Source organism: Lissotriton helveticus, chromosome 1_1 (genome assembly GCF_964261635.1).
Source record: "Lissotriton helveticus chromosome 1_1, aLisHel1.1, whole genome shotgun sequence".
NCBI lineage: Eukaryota > Metazoa > Chordata > Amphibia > Caudata > Salamandridae > Lissotriton > Lissotriton helveticus.
The window spans coordinates 293399126-293416087 of record NC_136057.1 but is presented as its reverse complement, the minus strand read 5'-3'; positions in this window follow the sequence as shown (position 1 = coordinate 293416087).

Sequence of the window (16962 nt, the reverse complement as noted above, 5' to 3'; positions counted from 1 at the left end):
TGAGGGGAGGGGGTGCAGCTACTGCTCGAAGAGCCAGGTCTTGAGGAGTCTTCTGAAGGCGAGCAGGTCTTGGGTCTGCCGTAGATGGGTGGGGAGGGTGTTCCAGTTCTTGGCGGCGAGGAAGGAGAAGGATCTGCCACCGGAGGTCGTTCGTTGGATGCGCGGGACGGCGGTGAGGGCGAGGCTTGCGGAGCGGAGCTGGCGGGCAGGAGTGTGGAAGTTGAGTCTGCTGTTCAGGTAGGCTGGTCCGGTATTGTGGAGCGCTTTGTGTGCGTGGGAGAGGAGCTTGAAGGTGATCCTCTTGTTGACGGGGAGCCAGTGCAGGTCTCTTAGGTGGGGAGTGATGTGGCTGCGCCGCGGGATGTTGAGGATCAGGCGGGCGGAGGCGTTTTGGATGCGTTGTAGCCGTCGTAGGTGTTTGGCCGAGATTCCTGCGTAGAGTGCGTTGCCGTAGTCCAGCCTGCTGCTGACGAGGGCCTGGGTCACCGTTCTTCTGGTTTCGGTCGGGATCCACTTGTAGATCCTGCGAAGCATGCGGAGGGTGTTGTAGCAGGAGGAGGAGATGGAGTGACCTGCTTCGACCTGGAGAGGGAGGAGTCTAGGATGAATCCTAGGTTGCGTGCGTGGTCGGCGGGTGTGGGCATTGTTCCCAGTGTGGCCGGCCACCAGGAGTCGTCCCAGGTGGAGGGGGTGGGGCCGAGGATGAGGACCTCCGTTTTGTCCGAGTTCAGTTTCAGACGGCTGCTCCTCATCCACTCAGCGACGGCCTTCTTTCCCTCGTGGAGGTTGGTTTTGGCAGTGTGTGGGTCCTTGGTGAGGGAGAGGATGAGCTGGGTGTCGTCGGCGTAGGAGATGATGTTCAGGTCGTGTTGGCGGACCACCTGTGCGAGGGGGGCCATATAGATGTTGAAAAGTGTCAGCTGAGGGATGAGCCCTGGGGTACGCCGCAGATGATGTTGGTGGCTTTGGATCGGAAGGGTGGGAGGTGGACTCTGGGTTCTGCCGGAGAGGAAGGACGTGGTCCAGTCCAGGGCCTTCTCCTGGATTCCGGCTTCTTGGAGGCGTGTCCTAAGTGTGTGGTGGCAGACCATGTCGAAGGCGGCTGACAGGTCCAGGAGGATGAGGGCTGAAGTTTTACCGTTGTTGAGTTGACACCTGATGTCGTCTGTGGCAGCGATGAGTGCTTTCTCGGTGCTGTGGTTTCATCTGAATCCGGACTGGGATGGGCCTAAGATGTTGTTGTCCTCGAGGTGGCGGGTCAGTTGCATGTTGGCGATTTTCTCGATGACCTTAGCTGGGAGCAGGGAGATGGTCCTGAAGTTCTTGAGGTTCTTGGGGTCCGCCTTGGGCTTCTTGAGGAGGGCGTTGATTTTGGCGTGCTTCCAGCTTTCTGGGAATGTCGCTGTGTCGAAGGAGATGTTGATGACCTTCCGTAGTTGGGGTGCGATGGTCGCATCTGCTTTGTTGAATATGTGTATATTATGAATAGAGGGGTTCGACCCATGTGATCAGGGGGACCTGGGTAACACGTTATGATATGTAAAGGGGTCCCTGACCAGACATACAATACTAGGAAATTTTAATTATTTAAACAAAACACAAATGATGGTGACCAGTGTTTTTATTATCACTGTACCAGAGAAAACATTATTTTAGCGATTGCTAATGCAGTTTACAAAATTCCAGTGCGCCCACAAGGGGAGGGAGGGGGGGTGCAGGGGGAGGGGTGTGTTTCAATTAGTTAACATCACTAATCAAAAAAATCATTATGCACCAATACACAAGCTGAAAAACAAATATCATTGATCCATACGTTGGAGATCAAGAAAACACACATGTTAAGCAGCAGAACATGTCACATAGAACAGAAACTCCTGTAATGATTATTATTATCAATCTTGGGTTAGGGAGTTCTTGTAGGTAGATGGTGGTCTACGTTTCGACCCAAAGGTGTAGGATACTTGATCCTTACTCGCGGGTCTTCATCAGGACGTGGGGGGAGGTGAAGGAAGGGTGGGGCTGTACCCTAAGTAGGAAAAACGAAATACGCTGAATTATTGCAAACGGTCTCAGAAGAGTACCGACATAGTTAGATAACAAAAGGCCAAGGGGCCAACTAGGACAAAACATTTAAAATCATTATTAAAACCTGTGTTCCCAAAAATAGATACTGTAGAAGGAGGTTAAATTATACTGAGGACATGAAACTGGGTGGCCCGGGCAGTCGCCCTGTGGGGTATTGTTGTTACGGTGAATAATGATACACATTACGACTACAAACATTCCATTAGAAGGCGGTTCCGTTGCACCGGCCACAGATAAGGCACACAATGGCCCGTTTTTGGGCTGAATTGGAGTGTCATTAGAAACGTAACCATAGTCGGGGGGGAGCGGAAAAAATTAATCACCTGGTCTGGATGCCAGGACAGGATATATGGATATGTAACCTCTTTTGCCGGGACACCGGGCGTTCATCTACAAAAAATCGAATAAGGACGAAACATCAAAGGATTGCGGATTGAGATCAGACAGAACGCATCACTCTTGTGCGAAAACTCAAACTCACCCGAGGGGATTAAAATATCAAGCCCTCCGAAGGAGCAGTCACAGCACATCACCTTCGCATCATAGTTTCGTAACGCGTCCAACACGTGGATCGCGCACCGAGGACCGCCGTCTAGAAAAGCGGATTACAGAAAGTTAGGAGTACTAAGGACAAATGGTCTCAGAAGTATAGCGGCGGTCACACCAAACGGACTTACCCGTGGTCGGTCAGAGAATGAATGAGCCAGCGTCAGCGCGTGTCAAAACCAGGAAGTGTTACCTTGGTAACCGAGCCCGTTTATGTAAACTTCTAGAAGAAAGACTCAAAGGCGTTGCTAGGTTACCCAGAAAAAACACACCCTAAAGGAAGGCAACCCGACCCAGGGGGTTATATTCTTGCCGAAGGGGGGGCAATGTGGTTGATGCAGAAATGGATTGCATTGGGCTTCTTAATGTGACCAAAAATTGAAGGGCATTTAACAATTGTTTCATCAAGAACCTACATGCTTCAATTGACATTTAAGTTAAACAAATTACAAAATATGAATAACGTTGAGGGCATAGACCTGCCACACATGGCGGTCAAACGCCCATCACTCCCAAATGCAGAGTCATCAAGGCATTTCAAAACATTTCGAAAATTTTGAAATTTTTTTTAACTGTAGGTCTGCAATAATGAGTCCCTAACTCACATCAGTGATTACATGGAATGCATTTAGAGAACTCAATTGTTTGTCATATAGAGGTCCAGGAGGCAAACATAACGTAGTGCCGTTAACCGCCCTCGAGACACATAAACGTCCTACAAAGGCGTGGACCAACCACACATGGTAGTCAAACGCCTAAGGGTCATTACTGTATCCTCAAAGAATGCATGATTCACTAGTCTGAAAAAGCTGTACTGCCAAAGTGTGGACCAACCAAACATGGTAGTCAGACGCCTTGGGAACAGGGGTCATTACTGTATCCTCAAAGGATGCATGATTCACTAGTCTGAAAAAGCTGTACTGCCAAAGTGTGGACCAACCAAACATGGTAGTCAGACGCCTTGGGAAAGACTCAGAGACAGATGCAAAGAGAAATCAGGTAGGTGTATTACAGGCTAGTGTGGTTTAGTATAGACAACCAAATCACAAGGTGGCCATTTGCGCAAAACTGCTTTCAGATTCATTCAAACCTCTGGTTACTGAGTCAAAGAAACGGATCCATTTAATCTCCCTTATATTGAGGATGGGAGCGATGTTGCCGCCCCTTGGGCCCAAACGGACCTGTTCCAGGATTGTCCACTTCAGGCTTTCAGGGAGGTGGTTATGTGTGTTACAGTGTTCAACCAAGGGGGCTCCTACGACCTTGCATCTCACCCGGCTGCAATGCTGCAGAACGCGAACTTTCGCACGTTGTTGAGTTTGCCCCACATATATCTGGTCACAAGGGCATATTATACAATACACCACATTTGTGGAGTTACAATTGGTATGTGACTTGAGCAGTACTTGCTGTTGTTTATGGGTGAATATCTTGGTCTGAATTGTCAACGGGCAGGCTTTGCAGGACCCACACCGGAAATGTCCCACAATTGGCGGCAGATTCCACATGGTTGTGATTGTTGGTGTGGTTGGGTTAGGGAGAAAAGAGCGCACCACATGGTCTCTGATATTCCTTGCCTTTTTAAATGCATGAAGGGGCGGGGAAGGGATATTCAGATCCTCAGATCCTCAGATACCAGATTCCAATATTTATTAACAGTTTTTTTTATCCTGTTACTCTTTGTAGAAAAAGTTGTTACACAGAGGTTATGTTTGCCTCCTGGACCTCTATATGACAAACAATTGAGTTCTCTAAATGCATTCCATGTAATCACTGATGTGAGTTAGGGACTCATTATTGCAGACCTACAGTTAAAAAAATTTTCAAAATTTTCGAAATGTTTTGAAATGCCTTGATGACTCTGCATTTGGGAGTGATGGGCGTTTGACCGCCATGTGTGGCAGGTCTATGCCCTCAACGTTATTCATATTTTGTAATTTGTTTAACTTAAATGTCAATTGAAGCATGTAGGTTCTTGATGAAACAATTGTTAAATGCCCTTCAATTTTTGGTCACATTAAGAAGCCCAATGCAATCCATTTCTGCATCAACCACATTGCCCCCCCTTCGGCAAGAATATAACCCCCTGGGTCGGGTTGCCTTCCTTTAGGGTGTGTTTTTTCTGGGTAACCTAGCAACGCCTTTGAGTCTTTCTTCTAGAAGTTTACATAAACGGGCTCGGTTACCAAGGTAACACTTCCTGGTTTTGACACGCGCTGACGCTGGCTCATTCATTCTCTGACCGACCACGGGTAAGTCCGTTTGGTGTGACCGCCGCTATACTTCTGAGACCATTTGTCCTTAGTACTCCTAACTTTCTGTAATCCGCTTTTCTAGACGGCGGTCCTCGGTGCGCGATCCACGTGTTGGACGCGTTACGAAACTATGATGCGAAGGTGATGTGCTGTGACTGCTCCTTCGGAGGGCTTGATATTTTAATCCCCTCGGGTGAGTTTGAGTTTTCGCACAAGAGTGATGCGTTCTGTCTGATCTCAATCCGCAATCCTTTGATGTTTCGTCCTTATTCGATTTTTTGTAGATGAACGCCCGGTGTCCCGGCAAAAGAGGTTACATATCCATATATCCTGTCCTGGCATCCAGACCAGGTGATTAATTTTTTCCGCTCCCCCCCGACTATGGTTACGTTTCTAATGACACTCCAATTCAGCCCAAAAACGGGCCATTGTGTGCCTTATCTGTGGCCGGTGCAACGGAACCGCCTTCTAATGGAATGTTTGTAGTCGTAATGTGTATCATTATTCACCGTAACAACAATACCCCACAGGGCGACTGCCCGGGCCACCCAGTTTCATGTCCTCAGTATAATTTAACCTCCTTCTACAGTATCTATTTTTGGGAACACAGGTTTTAATAATGATTTTAAATGTTTTGTCCTAGTTGGCCCCTTGGCCTTTTGTTATCTAACTATGTCGGTACTCTTCTGAGACCGTTTGCAATAATTCAGCGTATTTCGTTTTTCCTACTTAGGGTACAGCCCCACCCTTCCTTCACCTCCCCCCACGTCCTGATGAAGACCCGCGAGTAAGGATCAAGTATCCTACACCTTTGGGTCGAAACGTAGACCACCATCTACCTACAAGAACTCCCTAACCCAAGATTGATAATAATAATCATTACAGGAGTTTCTGTTCTATGTGACATGTTCTGCTGCTTAACATGTGTGTTTTCTTGATCTCCAACGTATGGATCAATGATATTTGTTTTTCAGCTTGTGTATTGGTGCATAATGATTTTTTTGATTAGTGATGTTAACTAATTGAAACACACCCCTCCCCCTGCACCCCCCCTCCCTCCCCTTGTGGGCGCACTGGAATTTTGTAAACTGCATTAGCAATCGCTAAAATAATGTTTTCTCTGGTACAGTGATAATAAAAACACTGGTCACCATCATTTGTGTTTTGTTTAAATAATTAAAATTTCCTAGTATTGTATGTCTGGTCAGGGACCCCTTTACATATCATATTGTTGAATATGTGGTGTGGGCAGGGGTCTGATGGTGATCCTGAGTGGATGGAGTTCATGACTTTGCGTATTTCTTCGTCGTTCACGTGGGACCAGGAGGTCAGCTGGTTGGTGCAGGTGGAGATCGGGGTAGGGTCTGCCGTCGTCGGAGTGGTCGAGGTGTTGAAGCGGTCGTGGATGTCAGCGATCTTGCGATGGAAGAAGGTGGCTAGTGAGTCGCCCAGATCTTGCAAGGGCGGGATGTCGGTGTTGGCGCTGGGGTTGGGGAGTTCCTTTACTATGCTGAAGAGCTCTTTGCTGTCGTGTGCGTTGTTGTCCAGGAGGGCTTTGAAGGAGGATCTCTTGTCTGTTCTGATGAGTTGGTGATGTCTGCGGGTGGCGTCCTTGTGGGCTGCGTGGTTGTCCGGTGTGTGATCGTGGAGCCATTTCTTCTCCAGTTTTCGGCATGTGCGTTTAGAGCTCTGGAGCTCTTCGTGAACCAGGCGTCTTTCTTGCTGGAGTGGTTGTTGGAGGGCTTCTTGAGCGGGGCGAGAGTGTTGGCGCAGTCATCAATCCACTGTCTGAAATTGGTGGGGTCGGTGGGTGTGTTCTGGGCGAGGGTGGAGGTCAGCTGATCTTCGGTGACTTTGCTCCAGCAGCGGCGGGGTAGCTGTTAGGTGTGGTGGTATGTGGTGGGTTTCTTGAAGGTGAAGTGGATGCAGCGGTGGTCGGTCCAGTGGTGTTCGGTGGTGTGGTTGAAGGCGACGTGGGTGCTTGTGGAGAAGACGGGGTCAAGCGTGTGTCCGGCGGTGTGGGTGGGTTCAGTGACGAGTTGTCGGAGGCCGAGGTTGGAGAGGTTGTCGATCAGGGTGGTGGAGTTGGCGTCTTTGTTGTTCTCGAGGTGGAAGTTCAGGTCCCCGAGGAAGATGTAGTCCGTGGAGGCGAGTGCATGTGTGCTGGCGAGGTCGGCGATGGAGTCGCTGAATAGAGCCCGGGGGCCGGGAGGCCTGTAGATGAGTGTTCCTCTGAGATTGGTGTTGGGGTCGGTGTGGATCCGGAAGTGGAAGTGTTCGGCGGAATTGAGGGTGTCGTCTACGTGGGTGTAGACCTGGAGGGTGGATTTGTGGACGATGGCTAGGCCTCCTCCAATTCCGTTGGTGCGGTCTCCGCAGGAGATCTTGTAGCAATTTGGGATGGTTATGGCGATGTCGGGTGCCGAGGAGTCGTTCCACCAGGTGTCGGTCAGGAAGGCCACGTCTGGGGTGGAGGTGTCGATCAGGTCCCAGAGCTCGATGGCGTGTTTGCGTGCGGAGCGGGTGTTGAGGAGTATGCAGCGGAGGTGTTTGGGTCCGGTCCTTGGAGGTTCTGTCGCATGTGAAGTTGCAGGTGTGGCAGGAGAAGGGTCCATGGGTGTGTTTCGGGGCGGCTTGGAAGCAGTGGTGGTCTCGGCCGGTATTGAGAGCGTGGAGGGTGTTGGTGTCGTACCGGAGTCTGATGTTGTGCTCGACAGTCAGGGGTTCTGGTGCTGTGCGCAGTCCTGGCTCGGACGGGCGCAGACGGGCTTGCCTCTGGTGCGCCTGCTGCGCGCGACCGCCTAGCGGTCGGCATCAGTGAGGGGCGAGAGCGGGCTGGATCGGTGGGCGGGGCCGCGAGGGTACCAGCGGCAGGAAACTGCGGAGGGGCCTGGCGGGGGTAACGGGGTGCAGGTGCGGCGAGTTTAACAAAAACGGAGTACAGAAAGGAAGGTGGCACAAATACAAAATAAGAGCAAAGTACAAAATGAACCCAGGAAGGCAGGAGCGGTAGCCGCCAAGCGGGCTGCTGGCTGGAACCTGGGGCTCACAGAAGAGCTGTGGCCGGGAGCAGGCTGCGGAGGGGAGTGCTGACCTTGCCTGGGTCGAGTGGCTACTCTCACCAAATAGCTAGAGTGAGGATGAATGGAGTGCTCTCTGACACAGAGTGTGAATAGAGGGGCGAGGCTGGACTGTCCCTTGTCTCTGTTGCTCTCTGTGCTGTATATGGAACCCCTCACAAAGAGTATATGATTCATTCTTTTGATATGGGGAATAACATTTAGGAATTATGAACAGAAATTGGCTCTCTATGCTGATACTCATCAAACTGCTCACCTCCATTCCAGCACTTCAACATAAGCTTGAACTTTGGAAGGTCTTTGGCTCCATAATCAATACACAAACATCACAAATCTTAGGACTTAATACACCCCAATAAACTCCAAAGAAACTATACACATTTTCCTGGGTATGTTTAGTATGTTCACTGTTTGGGAATAAAGATCTGTTCTACCACTGACAAAACAGCTGCGCAGAACTATAATGATCTACAAACAGCCTGTCAGGGCTGGCAGCTGATCAGGCTCTCTTGGCTTGGTAGGGTTGTGGCAGTCATAATGATACACTTCCCCAAACATTTTGTATATAATGCAGGTCCTACCTCTGTAGCAACCCCCAGGCGTGATTGACAAAGTAAAGAAACTCTTGAAGAGCTTTATATGGGGAGGGAAGCAAGTCTGCTTATCAAAATTATATGCATATCTCTCTTCATCTGCAGGCGGATTAGGAATTCACACAAAGCACATTATTACACTGCTGGCCAGTCACGGTATATGGTGGAGTGGCACCGGAAATCTGAAGAGAAGCGCCGGTGCATTATGGACCAATCCACATCTTGAAAGGTTTGTTGACCAGCCAACCTAAATACTTAGTGAGTGTACTCTTCACAGATACTCAGGACCAAACTAGAAGTCTGTGATAAGGTGGCCATCATAAGCACACAGGGCTCATGCCTAAGCCCCACACTGTTCAATGTGTATGTGGCCCCCCTTGCTGAGATTGTGAGGAAGTACGGATTCACACCAGTGTCGTATGCCGACGACACCCAACTCCTCTACCCTTTCCATGCCCTTAACGCTAATGTTAGGGAAAATTTTGCGGAAGGTATGAGGGCCATCTCTAACTGGATGGCTTCCAACTACCTCCAGTGTAATGTCGGGAAGACAGAAGTGATGCTTTTTGGTAAAGCTAGCATGCTCTGGTCTCCCGACTGGTGGCCCCAAGACCTGGGACCAGTACCTTCCCCAAAATCCACTATAAAAAACCTAGGAGTGAAACTGGATCAAAACCTAACTCTAAAGGATCACGCGAACGTGATTGCTGGAGCCTGCTTCCATACCATTGGCTTACTTAGACGTATCTTCCCCCTTTTACCTGACATCTACAAGAAGACATTGGTACAGACCCTTGTAATAAGTCGCCTTGACTACTGCAATGGGCTCCTGATACTAGCCAATGAAGATGCCATCAATAGGCTACAGGTGGTCCAGAACACGGCGGCCAGATTGATTCTGAATGCCCCTCCTAGAACACCTTCTGGACCCCTGTTGAGAGAACTTCACTGGCTCCCTGTACGCCAACGGGTCAAATTCAAGATCTGCTGCACTGTCCACAAATGTCTATTTGGAAACGGCCCCAGCTATTTAGCCCAACTATTTCAGCCTTACAGACCGGAACGTGATCTACGGTCAAGCAACCAACTCCTGCTTAATTCTCCTCTTATCAAAAAGACCAGACAAGGCGGCCGTGCCCTCTCTTCAGTGGGGCCAACTCTGTGGAACAACTTGCCCCTTAGCCTCAGACAGATCCCCAACCACCTTACATTTAGGAAAACACTAAAAACCAATCTGTTCACTGAAATATAAGCTTTAGCATCTCCTCATTTTGCATCCTCAGTTCACCTGTAAAGTGGTTACTCGTCACCTGTGCTTGCGGCCAAAGCGCGGAGATAACCCATTGGGTTCGATTCTGGCGCTATATAAGCATATAAATAAATAAATAAATAAATAAAGCACCTTCAATTCCATACCCACCCAACTCCCATTTTGGGTAATCCAAATACTTCACCAACCTTTAAGGACTACAATTACATAAAATGGCAAGTCACAAATTGCAAAAGGGTGGGAGATATTTATGAGCGAAAGGGCTTCAGTCATTTGAGCAACTGAAAGAGAGCTATAGGATACCTGAAAGGGTATGAATGCTGTACATTCACATTAGGCATTGGGTGGGTAGCTCATCCAGATATCAAGCCACGCTCCCACAGACTCCCTTTAAAAATTCACTCATACCTAAGTCACATCATATCAAATCATTACAAATTCCTTCAGAAGCTGACTGACCCCCGCCCCGTGAAAGCCACAGCACCGAAAAGGTGGGAAGTGGAATTGGAGCACACACTCTCTGAGGAGGAATGGGCGGAGATCTTCTGTAGAAACAGTACCTATACTGTGACTAGCGCAGGTAGAGAGTCCATGACCTACATCAGCATTACCGGTATTATACCCCGGCCTGAATGCATTCCTGGTCCATGCGGTGAACTTACTGGAACGTGTGTGAGAAAGTGCCTCTTTTGACATAGTTAGCCCCCACTTTTTATCTGGAAACTTGCCAACCCTGGTGTGGTCACTGACTGGCTTTAGGCAACCTGCCACACTTACACATGGTTCTGTACCCCTGGGTGGAGAGCTTCTGCTTGTTTGGACCAGAAACAATGCACATCTTCGCCGGAGATGTCACACTCCCTCCCCCAGAATAGGCACAGTGCTTTAAGGGGAAGCTTAGAAGGCCTGCCACCTTTGTAATGCGACCCCCGCCATCTGCTGCTAGGAGCAGATGGCAACCCCCAGTTTATATCCCCACTTTGGGTGGGAAATCTGGCAGGGAGACTAAGGTGTGGGAGGGGAGGTGAAGCACACATCTGTCCCCTCCATCTTGAAGATGAGGCGACCCAGCCAATAAGAGAGGCTCATGCCTCCCCCACTGAAGGACGGCATAATAGGGGGTGTACTCCCAAGGAAGGGACCCATTGGCCCTAACCTGTACACCCCTAAAGTTAGTATTTAGGGGCGATCCTGAACCTTGCCTCCTCCGATTCGAGGAAGAAGGACCAAAGAGCAGCGCTGACCCAGGAAAAAGAGGACACAACTGCTTTTTCCCCAGCCCTACCGGCCTGTACTGCCTACAGCAAAACCCTGTTGTATCCAGCAGCCCCCCAGAACCCGTAGGAGCTGCCCTGCACTCATGTACAAGACTCTGTCTTCTGTGAGCACCGGATTCACTCAAAAAAGACTCCAACACAGAACCCGGATCCATGCGGCTCTGTACCTGACACCCGCCAGCCCGAGTTTGAGGGCTCCAACCCCATGATGAGGTCCTGACCTGGGTTCTGATGATCCCAGACTACCTCCAGCTTGAAGCAGAAGCCTGCAACCTTTTTTTCAAACCGGAGATCTCCATTTTATAGCTCCTGACGTCTTCTTGGAACTCTGCATCTGGCCACCTCCGTGTTTCATCATTGGGCATGCTTTATCACTGAGATTCTCCTTGTGTCATGATGCCTGTCACGGCATGGGCTACAACCCCCTCACTGAGATGGGGCTTAGGGATGTTTTGATTCTAAATGGGAGGTATACCAAATACCACAATGATGAGCTTTAGGTTAGTGGGGGATGCAGCGCAGAGACAAAATGTGTAAATGTGTAAATGTGTGTACAGGAGTAAAACTAGCTCCAGGGTACATCATGTATCTTTATTGGAACGTCCCTGGGCAAGATTAAAAACTGGGCACTGGTCGGGAAACATATGTTCGAGGCATGTGAGCTGTAGATCACATGCTTTGCATATTCCTGCCATCCAGTGTTGGGTCTGTATGTTTTTCTTTCACAAAGAAGTCTTTCCAGTCATGAGGTATGGTGACTTCCTTTTGGTGATAGTGCGCATGCTCATCAACTCCATTTTTGGATTGATTTTTTTCTGCCATCGGGTTCAGATGTGTATTGGTGCGCTCCGGTTCAAAACCGTTCTTCGGGTTCCCCTCAGTGCGCAATCCACTCTACCCCCGGCTGTATTGTTTCGAACCCGTATCCCTCTTCTCCACGTATCGTATCAGTTGAGGAAAATCTCTATTTCGATCAGAAAACTCCGGGAAGGCTGTTGGGCCTAACTGTGTTGGTCCACATCGCAGTCAATGGAACGGACTCCATTCAAATTCTGTCCTCAGTGCCAACCGAAGTATCTGCGCTGAGACTCGCACGAAGTGTGCAACTTGTGCTTATCTCCGGAACACAACTAACAGGACTGCAACACGTGCAGATCGTTTCGATAAAAAAAAAAAACTCTCTGCGATTGTCTGGCTTGACGTCGTGAAATGCAAAGCCAAAACATCGAATACATGCTGGAAGAATCTGAGCAAGAAGAATTCGCTGCACAAGGGGCAGAAGAAGAACAAGAAGAACTTTTATTCTTTCCGGAATCGGACTCAGATGGAAGACCACATACCACAAGGTCATTGTCTTGTGAGTACGGAACACCCCTTGCCCCAAAATCCAAATCAGACCAAGCAAAAGGCTTCAGTTCCACCCCTGCCTTCGGGCCACGTTTGGCACCAAGAAGATGTTTCTGACGCCCCTCCTCCGCTCTGATACACATCGTTAAACCTTCCGGCTCAGGATCAAGTCTGCCAAAGTCAGGCACCGAGCCGAAGCCTTCAGGCTCGAAGCCGAAAACGTCTTCGGAGCCGAAACACTTCACACCAAAATCAAAGACGGCTTAAGAGCCGAAATCTTATACGCCAAAAAGTCATTCCACCCCGGCACCACAGTCCTTGGTGTGGAAACTGAAAAATGTTCCTCCGAAGCCGCAGAATCTGGTTTTCGACGTTTCACCACCTAAATCGGACCCAAAACCAAAAAAACTTTATATTAATCCCGATACTGGACATGTTCTTACTAAACCGCCTCAGAAGTGCAGGACACACATTATCACATTCCTTTGAAGAGGAAGAATGTCAGTACTAACCCCTCTCCTCCTCTTCCACAGATTCCAATACACCACCTTCCCCACCATTAGAACATTTACTTATTACACCAACTAACTCCACCACCACAACCTGATTGAGATGATGATGGAGATGGTGGGGATAATATTTTACCGGTAGATCCCTGAAAAGACTACAACACGGATTCACCCACAGACAATGACCCAGACCTTTACCCTGCATAGCCTTCCCCTCCTGACGACAATGTAGGATATCTAGAATTACTTGCTAGAGCTGCAGAATATTGTGGGGTAGAATTACACAAGGAAACCCTGGTGGAAGATTTCATATTTGAAACACTCTGTAACACACAAAGGTCTAGTCAGACTCTCCCTATGCTCGAAGGCATGATGAGACATGCCGAGGATATATTCAAAGACCCTGTTTGTGCTTGTATGGTCACCCCAGAATAGACAAAAAAATATTAGCCTGCTCCGTCTGATCCAGCTTTTTATTAAAGGACAGTTAACACTAGTCTCTTTGGTCGTCTCTAATGCCCATAAACGGGCCAATTCACTATCTTTGGGGGATGCCCTCCCACCCCATCCCTCCTCCAGACAAAGAGTCAAAATTGTTAGACACCTCTGGTAAAAGAGTAGCCGCACAAGCAGTGAATCATTGGCGCATTGCCAACACCCAGGCCCTGCTAGCCAGGTATGAAAAAGCACACTGGGACGAAATGGGGCAGTTGCTCCCATATCTCCCAGATGAGCTAAAGCTCAAGATTTAGTGCAAGAAGGAAAGCTCATCTCTAATTCCTCTGTTAAGTGTGCTTTAGATGCTGCTGACACCGCAGCTAGAGAGATCAACACTAGTGTGATACTGAGGAGGCATGCATGGTTGAAAATTTCTGGTTTTAAACCTGAACTAATTGTGGCTCCTTTCGTCGCTCCTTCCATCATTGGGGGGTCCAAGACCACCTCCTAAGACAATACGGCTGCCTCCTACAAAGGCAACAATCAATCCTCCTCTCAAGAAGCTTCTTTAGAGGCAGATACAGAGGTAACATCAGCAAAGGTTCCACACCACGTAATACCTCCTCCTCTGACAAGCAGTGACTTGCATACACTTCCCCCTGATTATTTAACACCTGTCGGGGAACGTCTTCTACAATTCCTCCCCATTTGGCAATCCATAACCACAGACAAATGGGTGTTCGGCATTAACCAAAATGGTTATTGCCTGGAGCTTACCAACAATCCTTCAAACATTCCACCCCTCTCTCACAAAATGTCACCAGAACATTTACACCTGCTCAAACAGGAACTCTAGTCTCTCTTGCTAAAAGGAGCCATAGAGCCTGTACTGTTACTATATCAAGGGTCAGGAGTGTACTCCCAATTTTCTAATTCTCAAAAAGGACGTCTCCTTGAGACCTATTCTGGACCTCAGAGAACTAAATCAATGCATACTGTCAGAGCATTTCCTTATGGTGACACCACAACAAGTGCTCCCACTTCTACAGTAGGGGGACTTGATGTCTACTCTAGACTTAAAGGACATATATTTTCACATTCCAATTCACCCTGCTCATCACAAATAGCTTAGATTCATGATAGCGGGGTTATCATTACCAATTCAAAGTACCACCGTTTGGAGTCACCAGTGCTCCCAGGGTATTTACCAAATGCCTGGCAGTAGGCGTAGCTCATCTCAGAAGACAGCACATCCATGTCTTCGCATACCTGGACGACTGGCTCATCAAAGCCAACACTTACCAAAAGTGTTTCCAAAATGCTCAAGCCATGAGTCAATTATTGCACCAACTAGGGGTTACTGTAAACTCATTGAAGTCTCTTCTACAGCCTTCCAAAACACAAACCTATCTGGGAGCCAGCATAGACACACTAGCCTCTCCCTGTGCAGCCAGAATTCTCAGTATTTAGTCCCTTCTCACTCAGTTTCAGCCCAACCAATCATTACCAGCAAGAGTATTCATGCAACTGGTAGGAATGATGGCACATTGCATTGTAATTGTTCCCCACGTAAGACTTCACATGCGTCCCCTTCAAGAATGCTTAGCAAGTTTGTGGAACCAGTCACAGGGTCAGTTGACTGATCTAGTGTTGGTAGATGGCCGCACTCATCACTCTCTGCAATGGTGGAATCCACAAAAGGTATCCAAAGAGTGGCCTTTCATCGACCCTGTTCCACAGACCAAGCTAACAGCAGATGCATCGCTGATAGGTTGGGATGTTCAACTACACAATCACACAATCCAAGGTTTGTGGAGTATAAAGTACAAGAGTCTCCATATAAATCACCTAGAGCTACTTGTAGTGTTTCTAGCGCTCAGAGCTTTTCAAATTTACCTCATAGGCAAAGCTGTCCTAGTCCGCCCAGACAACATGACCGCTATGTATTATATACAGAAACAAGGGGGGTACACTCTAACTTTCACACCTGGCACAAGCCATTTGGAAATTGGCTATACACCACAAGATTCATCTCCTGGCAAAACATCTTCCAGGAGTAAACAATCAGATTGCAGACCTTCTCAGCAGACAGAGATAGCAAATCCACGAGTGGGAAATTCATCCCCAAATTCTCCTACCCTATTTTCAGAAATGGGGATGTTCGAGGCATGTGGGCTGCTGAATTCATATCTGTGCATAGATCGCCGCCTAGTGTTGGGTCCGGATGATTGCACTTTGTTGTCCTGGAAGAGTCTTCGAAGTATCACGAGATAGGTGACTCCTCCCCTGGACTACAGTGCGCATGGGCATCTTCTCCATCCTCCGATTGTTTTTTTCCGCCATTGGGTTCGGATGTTATTCCTATACTCCAACTTCGGAGTCGAAACTAAACTTTTCTAGAGGCCAAAAGGCCTTTGACGGTAGTGTTCTCGCTCGATACTTCTTGACTCGAAAGACTTTCCATCTCGACCTGGTAGTCGACGCGGGCCGTTGTGCCTTTTCAACGCCCCGTCGGCCTGCTGTCGATGGAAAGGAGCCCGTTCAAAAGGTGCCCACAATGCCACTCCAAGTTCCCGCATACTGACAAACACACAGTATGCAACAAGTGCCTATCTCCAGACCACAAGGAAGAAACCTGCCCAGCCTGTGCCCAATTCCGTTCGTAAAAAAACATCCGGATTCGACGGGCCGCCAGGCAGGACATGCAGCGACAGGCACCGGAACCAGACAACATCTTCGATGATGAACAAGAACTTCCAGAAGCCGAAGATTCGGATCTAGAGATCGTCACCGTCGAGGACGAATCAGACTCCGATGATGCAATCCCACCGGGGCAAACCGTGAGTACATTGCCCCCGACACCGATTACCCCGTTACAGAAGGCTCCGGTCGAGGCATCGCCTAAAGGCCTTAGCCAAGATCCAAAAACTTATTCAGCAGCCCGCCGTCCGGCTCGGCTCTGAAAACAAAGATTAAGCCTTCAGAGACTCCAGATCCAAGTAACGTTATCCCGAAGGTCGTCGACCCGAAGGCCGTCGTAACGAAGAAGGCCGTACAGCCTAAGAGCGTCGACCCAAAGAAGGCCGTCGAGCCAAAGGGCGTCGAACCAAATAAGGCAGTCGAGCCAAAAAGCGCCGAAATAAAAAAGGCCGTCGAGCCAAAGAAGGCCGCCGAGCCGAAGGTCGCCGTACCGAAGAAGGCCGTCGACCCAAAGAAGGCCGCTGTGCCGAAGGTCGCCAAACCAACGAAGGTCGTCGACACAAAGGGCGTTGTACCAAAGCCTGTGGTTCAGCCAAAGAAGGTCATCAAGCCAAACAAAGGCATCGAACCAAAGACAAGTGCTCCTAAAAGACCGGTCGATCCGACAAACGTCATCGACTCGACAAAAGACAGTCAACCTAAAACAAGCATTTACAATGCAATGGTTTCGCCTTTGGAAAAGTTAGACCTATTGGCATTGTAAATTACAAAATTTGTATTTATGTGTTGGTTTTGAAAACAGATCAATAAATGGCATTGTCATTTACATTGCCATTAGCTTAATCTCTGCAGTCACTCTGTA